The sequence below is a fragment of the Poecilia mexicana genome, unplaced genomic scaffold, assembly GCF_051168715.1.
Source record: "Poecilia mexicana isolate PSO_F unplaced genomic scaffold, ASM5116871v1 scaffold_23, whole genome shotgun sequence".
NCBI classification, from domain to species: domain Eukaryota; kingdom Metazoa; phylum Chordata; class Actinopteri; order Cyprinodontiformes; family Poeciliidae; genus Poecilia; species Poecilia mexicana.
Window position 1 is genome coordinate 20,227,114 of NW_028263392.1, and position 6,557 is coordinate 20,233,670.

General features: G+C 43.6%; 1 long non-coding RNA gene across 1 annotated transcript; it reads right to left on the minus strand.

Annotated features, from left to right (window-relative positions):
• Window positions 1-3,269: 3,269 nt before the first annotated feature.
• LOC148152597 (uncharacterized) lies at window positions 3,270-6,039 on the minus strand. The gene is made up of 3 exons (XR_015762117.1): window positions 5,321-6,039; window positions 3,745-3,861; window positions 3,270-3,666 (listed from the first exon to the last, which is right to left on the minus strand). It is a non-coding gene; the product is annotated as an uncharacterized LOC148152597 (long non-coding RNA).
• Between the last annotated feature and the right edge of the window lie 518 nt (window positions 6,040-6,557).

A 6,557-nucleotide genomic window follows, 5' to 3' on the forward strand; every position in this document is an offset into this window, starting at 1 on the left:
TTCATATGAACAGTGATGACATCACAGCTTTAAGGATGAAATAGTGTTTTATTGACCCTTTTCACAGTGACGTCAGACAATGGCCGCCATAACTCAAACCTGGGTATCTTTACTTCCGGTGTGATTTTGCCTCGGGAAACCTGACTGAAAAATTCACGGATACTCATTATCTCAAGGATATAATAAAAGGTAAGGTTAATAACAGCAGCATTTAAGTGTTAGATAGCTGTTATTACTCATTGTCAATCCACCATTCTCTGACTGTGTGTAAAATAAACAGCCTCCGATCGGAGAGTAAACCAGCTAGCAGCAGCTTTAGCCACATTTGGGAACATATATACACCGCTGTCTGTCAGTGCTGTAACGTTTAGAGATTCACTTTCTGCATTAACTTTAATAAAACAGTATTTACATGTTAGCCGTTATCAGTCATTGTCAATTTACCATTCTCCAACTGTATTTAAAGGACCCAGCCTCCGATCGGAGAATAAACCTGCTAGCAGCAGCTTTAGCCACAGTTAGGAAACGTATACACCGCTGCCTTTCAGTGCTGTGTTGTTAAGTTTCACTAAAATCACTGACATCTTCCAACACTGTTGTTTAGAAAAGCATTTTAAATATCGATTTAAGCACCATCTGCAAAATAATTTACATATTCTGATGTGATTCATAATTTCTCCATTTGTTTTGTTGTTCATCTTTCTCAACAGTAGCCTACCTAGCCTACCATATCTGAGATGGTCCTGTTCCTCTGTCCATGGCAGGTTCAGTCAATCAGCTGTGGGACATCTGCTGCCTAACATCAAACTATCATGAGCCTCTTGATTTAAAAGGAGACAAACCAGTACAGAGCCTCCCTGTTCCTGGAAGTCACACTTCTTGGATGAACACTCAACACTGCAGCTGTTAGAAATGAAATCTTTGTGTATCTATCCTGTAATTAATATCTATATGTATCTATTAATAAATGAATTGATGATGTGTAGAGTTCTGTAAAAACTATTGTTAATAGCTTCTCTTGAGTAATCTACATATGTGCAACTTTTACATTTAAATTGCTTCTTTTTGTAAATTTTACACATCTGGCAACGAAGTATGTGGAGGAGAGGAAATGTTCAAATTAAAGCTGCTATTGTGGAACAAAGACATAAAGTTTGTGGCCGTTTCTTTAAAACATCTATGTAATAATTATATTAAACTACATGGTTACTACATTACACAAACATAATTATCACCGTTAACAATTTAAGTCATTGATAGAGAAAATGTATTTACAAAAGGCATATCAGTTTTATTTCAACAGTATGTACTCAGGGTTTACAACTTAGGAAGACATCCATGTGGGGTCCTTGGTGGGTGGCAGTCTGCAGTGAACTGGTCCCAGTCTGCAGTGAACTGGTCCCAGTCTGCAGTGAACTGGTGGGTGACAGAGGCAGTGGTAAACTGTAGTGAGCAGTTTGAAGCAGAAGTCCCACCATGTGATCCACAGGGTTTTCCCAGCTGAGCAGAAACTTCATGCTCTTCGTTTCCACAGCAGAATCAAGTGTAACCTGTTAAAAGGGATATGAAGTAATTATTCCTATGTTATCAATTTTCTCCTGCCAAGTCTGCAGGAAAACAAAGTAAAAGAAACTTAACCTTCTAATCATAACTGTCATGAAGTGGTGAAGAGAAGGTGGTGAGGATGAACGCAGGGACCCAGGTGAAAGAAAAAATTTATTTAATGATGGAAGCTCAAAACAGTCCAACACAGGCGGCACGGCAGAGAGTTAGCGCACAGCTAATACCGGTAGCTACTGATGGACAGGACTGAAAACGAGAGCTGACGCGTGAAAACAACTGACATTAGACAAGGACCGACAAGAGACAGAGACAACAGGTGGACTTAAATACACACGGGGTAACCAAGGGAACGAGACACACCTGGGAACAATCAGGGGCTGACAGGACAACACAGAGACTCAGGGAAACTGGACTAAACAGAAAATCCCAAAATACAGGAAAACACAGATCACAACAATAACCTTTGATAAATATTCATTGGAGAAATGTGAAGTTAATGAGCTAATACACACACACATATGTGTGTATTGTGTGTATTATATACATATATATATATATATTTTGTGTGTGTGTGTGGCTACAGGTTATTTTGGGGTCAGAAATCCTCTCTCTCCCACTCTAGCGGAGCGGCCCTCACACTCTTAACTTTTCGAAAAATCGAAAACTTTGGGTCGTTTGGAGACAAAATGTGGAGAAACTGTAATTTGTATCGACGTACCGTCTTTACTTTAGAAGAGATCACGGACGTGTCTACAAACTGAAATTTAAATGGAATTTCTACGTCAAATCATGATGACACAGAAATTCATCAAAATTAGGGGTGTTTTTTTTTCCAGATTTTCTGTTGCCTCACTCCATTGACTTGAATGTTGGTTTTTGGGAGTCGTTTTTTGCAATTTATGTCACTGTGGTAACTCCGAATCCCACCAGAAATAATAGCTCCCCTCACGGCATCGAGCCGCACATTTTGATGCCACATTTGTGGAGTTGCACGCAGCGGTGCGAGCCGCATCAACGGTGACGGAAGAAAAATAAATAATATCCAGACATTCTATTGGGTCTATTGGTGCCATTTCAATGCATGGAGGCACCTATGACAGGCACTGCTCTCTCTATGCTTTGCTATGGGCAGTCCCAATAATAATAATAATAATAAAGAAACACCTTATTAGGTTCTCACTCATGGTGTGAAATAAAAAAATAATAAAGAAAGTGGATAATATTTTTTTCTAGAAAGTTTTCAACCTTCATACTAAGGATTTTAATTCACACTCAAAAATCCTGAGAAATAAAAAATTTACGGAAGCAAAATATGAATAGCCTGGGGAAATATGTATTTTTCCCACAACGCATTGCCAGACCTCTGTCTCCCCGTTTGTAAGGTAATTTTATTTATATAGCACATTTTCAGCAACAAGGCAGTTCAAAGAGTTTTACATGAGTTTAAAGGAAATACAAACAAAATAACAAACCAAAGGAAAGAAAACTAATCTAATGTTCTAAAGTATGTGAACTAAGTTCTGTTCAGGGTTGCTAAGTATCTAATTCCATTTCTAAATAGTGAAACTCTACAGTTTCTGATAAAATAAGCTAAAGAGTGGCTGATCTAAATCTTTTTCTGGGTTAAAAGTAATAAACTAAGCAGTGACTGTTCCTGTTAAGTATCTCTGGATTCCAAGTTTGTAGTTATTCTAATTCTGATCCCATTTCTGGGCTGTATAATATTGATCTAAATAGTGCGTACTCCACAATTTCTGATATTACTAATAAACTAAAATAATCCTTTCCTGGGTTAAATAGGGAGTACTCCACCGTTTCTAAAACAAAAAAAGAGGAAAGGACACATTAGGGCAAATGGCAACATTCAGACAAAACAGGGCAAAATTGACACGGTCAGGCACTGATGGACTCAGGGACTGAACAGCGAATACAAAACAAGTGTTTATTATGAAATAAACTTATTCTTAGTCAGACAGGCCAGGGTCAGAACCAGGGAATCCAAATCGGGGTCAGGCGGTTCCTGATCTCAGGGTCAGACAGGGGATCAGAACCAGGAGGTCCAAATCCAGTGGAGAGGGTCAGGATCGGGGACAGGAGAGGCAACTAGGCAGAAGCAAGAGACAGACAGGTTAGTTACCGGACAGTTAGCTCAAGTTTCTACAGCAGACCTGAAGGTGTTACCGCTGAGGGTTTCACAACAATCTGACGCCGTGCAGGGGGAAGATCTGTTCTTATATGGCAGCAGCTGGAGATCAAGGTGATGATGATCAGGTGTGAGTGGTCACAGCTCAGCAGCAGCTGTGACAAAAACAAAGACATGAGTGAAGGCGGTGACGTCAAAGGGCCATGAAGAAATGTTACTGAGCCCCTGGCAGAGTTTGATAAAGGTGTTGTTTATCTAGGAATGTCCTCAGGAGCGTTCAGCTCCACAGCTGCATGGATACAGGAGGGGGTGTGGATGGAAGAGCGTTGTGTTTACATATCTTCGAGGAGATTAGAAAAATGCAGCCCTTCCAAGGCCACACAGGAAAAGCCAATTCAGAAACAGAATGTCTTAGGTCGAGAAGATTATAAACTTCAATCTTCCCTAAAGTCTCTCCGATACGTCTCAGTTCCCAATCATCCAAATTAGTTTAGTCGTTCCACTGAGCCGAAACTAGCAACTTCTCCAAGATTGATTCCAACTCGTTAGTGAGTTTTAGAGTCCTCGTCTCTGTCCACACCAACAGTCTGAGTGTTCGCTAGTTCGGCCACAAAGCTCCAAACAGCAGAGATCCTGTTATCATGAATAAATCCAGGGTGAATCCCGCCAGGTGTGTCCCCGCACGACAAGAGGCTCTCCTGTGCCCAGACTTCTCGTCGAGAAAATTTGATCAATTGCATTGAAAGATCAGTTGACCAGATCCATAATTTGTAGATTTGGATGATGTGCAAAGAAAGGCTCCAAAAATATAGAAAAAGACAAAAGTAGAGCAGGCATGGGCAGGGAGGGAGCAGAGGAAAGAAGGGTCTGCCTTCATCGAGAGCAAGAGAGAAAAAGTCTTGAGACTTCTCACTGCCTCTGTCTGGGCTCCGTTGCTATGGTAATTAATGACTGCAGCCAATGCATTGCGAGACCTGAGCTCAAACATTTTAAAGTAATTCTGGCATTTAAAATAGGCTGTGTCCCTTTCAGACAGCGGTTCGGGCCGCAGCAGCGGCAGGAGCTAACAGGGCTAAAGGACCTAACACAGCTAAAGGAGCTAACAGAGCTAAAGGAGCTAACAGAGCTAAAGAAGCTAACAGAGCTAGAGGAGCTAACACAGCTAAAGGAGCTAGCAGAGCTAAAGGAGCTAACACAGCTAAGGGAGCTAACAGAGCTAAAGGAGCTAACAGAGCTAAAGGAGCTAACAGAGCTAAAGGAGCTAACAGAGCTAAAGAAGCTAACAGAGCTAGAGGAGCTAACACAGCTAAAGGAGCTAGCAGAGCTAAAGGAGCTAACACAGCTAAGGGAGCTAACAGAGCTAAAGTGGCTAACGGAGCTTTCTTTGATTAAAAGGGAATAAAGTACAAAGGTTAACAAAATGACAAGTAATAATAAACCTAAAGACAGAAACGAAACAAGAGGACAGAAAAGGACCAACAAGAGTTCAAAGGTTGCAGAAGGGCAACTGTTGCTGGGCAACAAGGCAATTGCAACTCTGATGCAGGAGCCAGTTTGGAGAAGCGGCCCAGAACCCGATGAACAGAAACTGTTTGAGTTTCTGAGGCGGATCACCTGGCTTCAGCGATCCATCAGGATTCATGTCTCCATAAAACATCCTGGATCTGAGAACCACTGCTGGTAGAACCGTGTCGGGTTCTGCTGGAAGGTGAGCTGTCAGCAGGAAGCAGGGAGACGTGGTGAGGTGGCAGCGAGCGGCAGCCAGACGAGCCCAGAATAACTCACCCCGGTCCAGGTTCAGGTTTAGACTAGGCCGGCCTGTAATCAGTGGCTGCCGCTCTCTCATTTCCCTCATAGAAACCAGGCGAGGGTCTCCGCCCGCAGGCCGCCTCGCGGGGTTCCTCTGTCCTTAGCCCCCGTCTCCCTGTTTCCTTGTTTCCTTCCCTGTTCGAGCAGTTTCTGACTTTTTCTGGAGATTCAGATCAGATTTCAGGTGGGAGGTTCAGTTGTCACAGTGGGGGGTTTCCTGGTCCCCCCCCCTCAGTCAATGTTTGTTGCTGTGCTGATCTTGCTAAGTTGTTGTGAAGCAGGCAGTAGCAGCCTGACCTGTCGCTGCCTGCAGCACAGCAGTTTCCACCCAGCACATCTGGGGCGGCTGGCGGTTAAATCTGGAGCGAGTTTATGAGGGCGAAGCCGCAGAGCCGCCGCTACGCGCTCCGCCTACAGTTGCTCTGATATCCACACATCTGCTTCTGTCTCTGTGTGTTTATGTGACGCCGCTGCTGAGACGGGAGGCTGCTGTCTCTGCTGCAACAGCAAAAACTAAACTGGAGCAACAGAAACTAGAAACCGGCTCTGGGTTGATGAGTTGCTGTTGGTGTCTGTCTCAGATCAGACCTCTGAGGCCTCCAGGTGGCCTAGTGCCCCTTAATGCCCCCTACTGCCCCTAAGAACCCAAAAGAGCCACTAACCAAGCAGATAACACAGTGGCTAACAGAGCGGGGGTCAGAGGTCAGGCCCTTCCCTGAAGCTCTAGATCAGCTGCTGAACAGACAGGAAAACGAGGAGGTTCTAATCTGGAACCAGAACCAGAACCAGTGGAGGAAGGCATGGAGAGAACCGTCAGCACAGTGAGATCTGCTTAATGGGTCGGTCCACTTGCTACTGAAAGGTTCTGATGGTCGGGATAAAAGCAGAGATGAGAGGCAGGATGGAGGGATGAAAACACAGAGTGAACAGAAAGAGTGATGAAACCAGGGAAGCATGGAGGGGGAGCAGGCCTGCCTTGTTGCTAGGCAACTGAGCAGCCCTCTTTGAAGTTTCCCCTTATTGTTTTTTTTCTAACAATCAG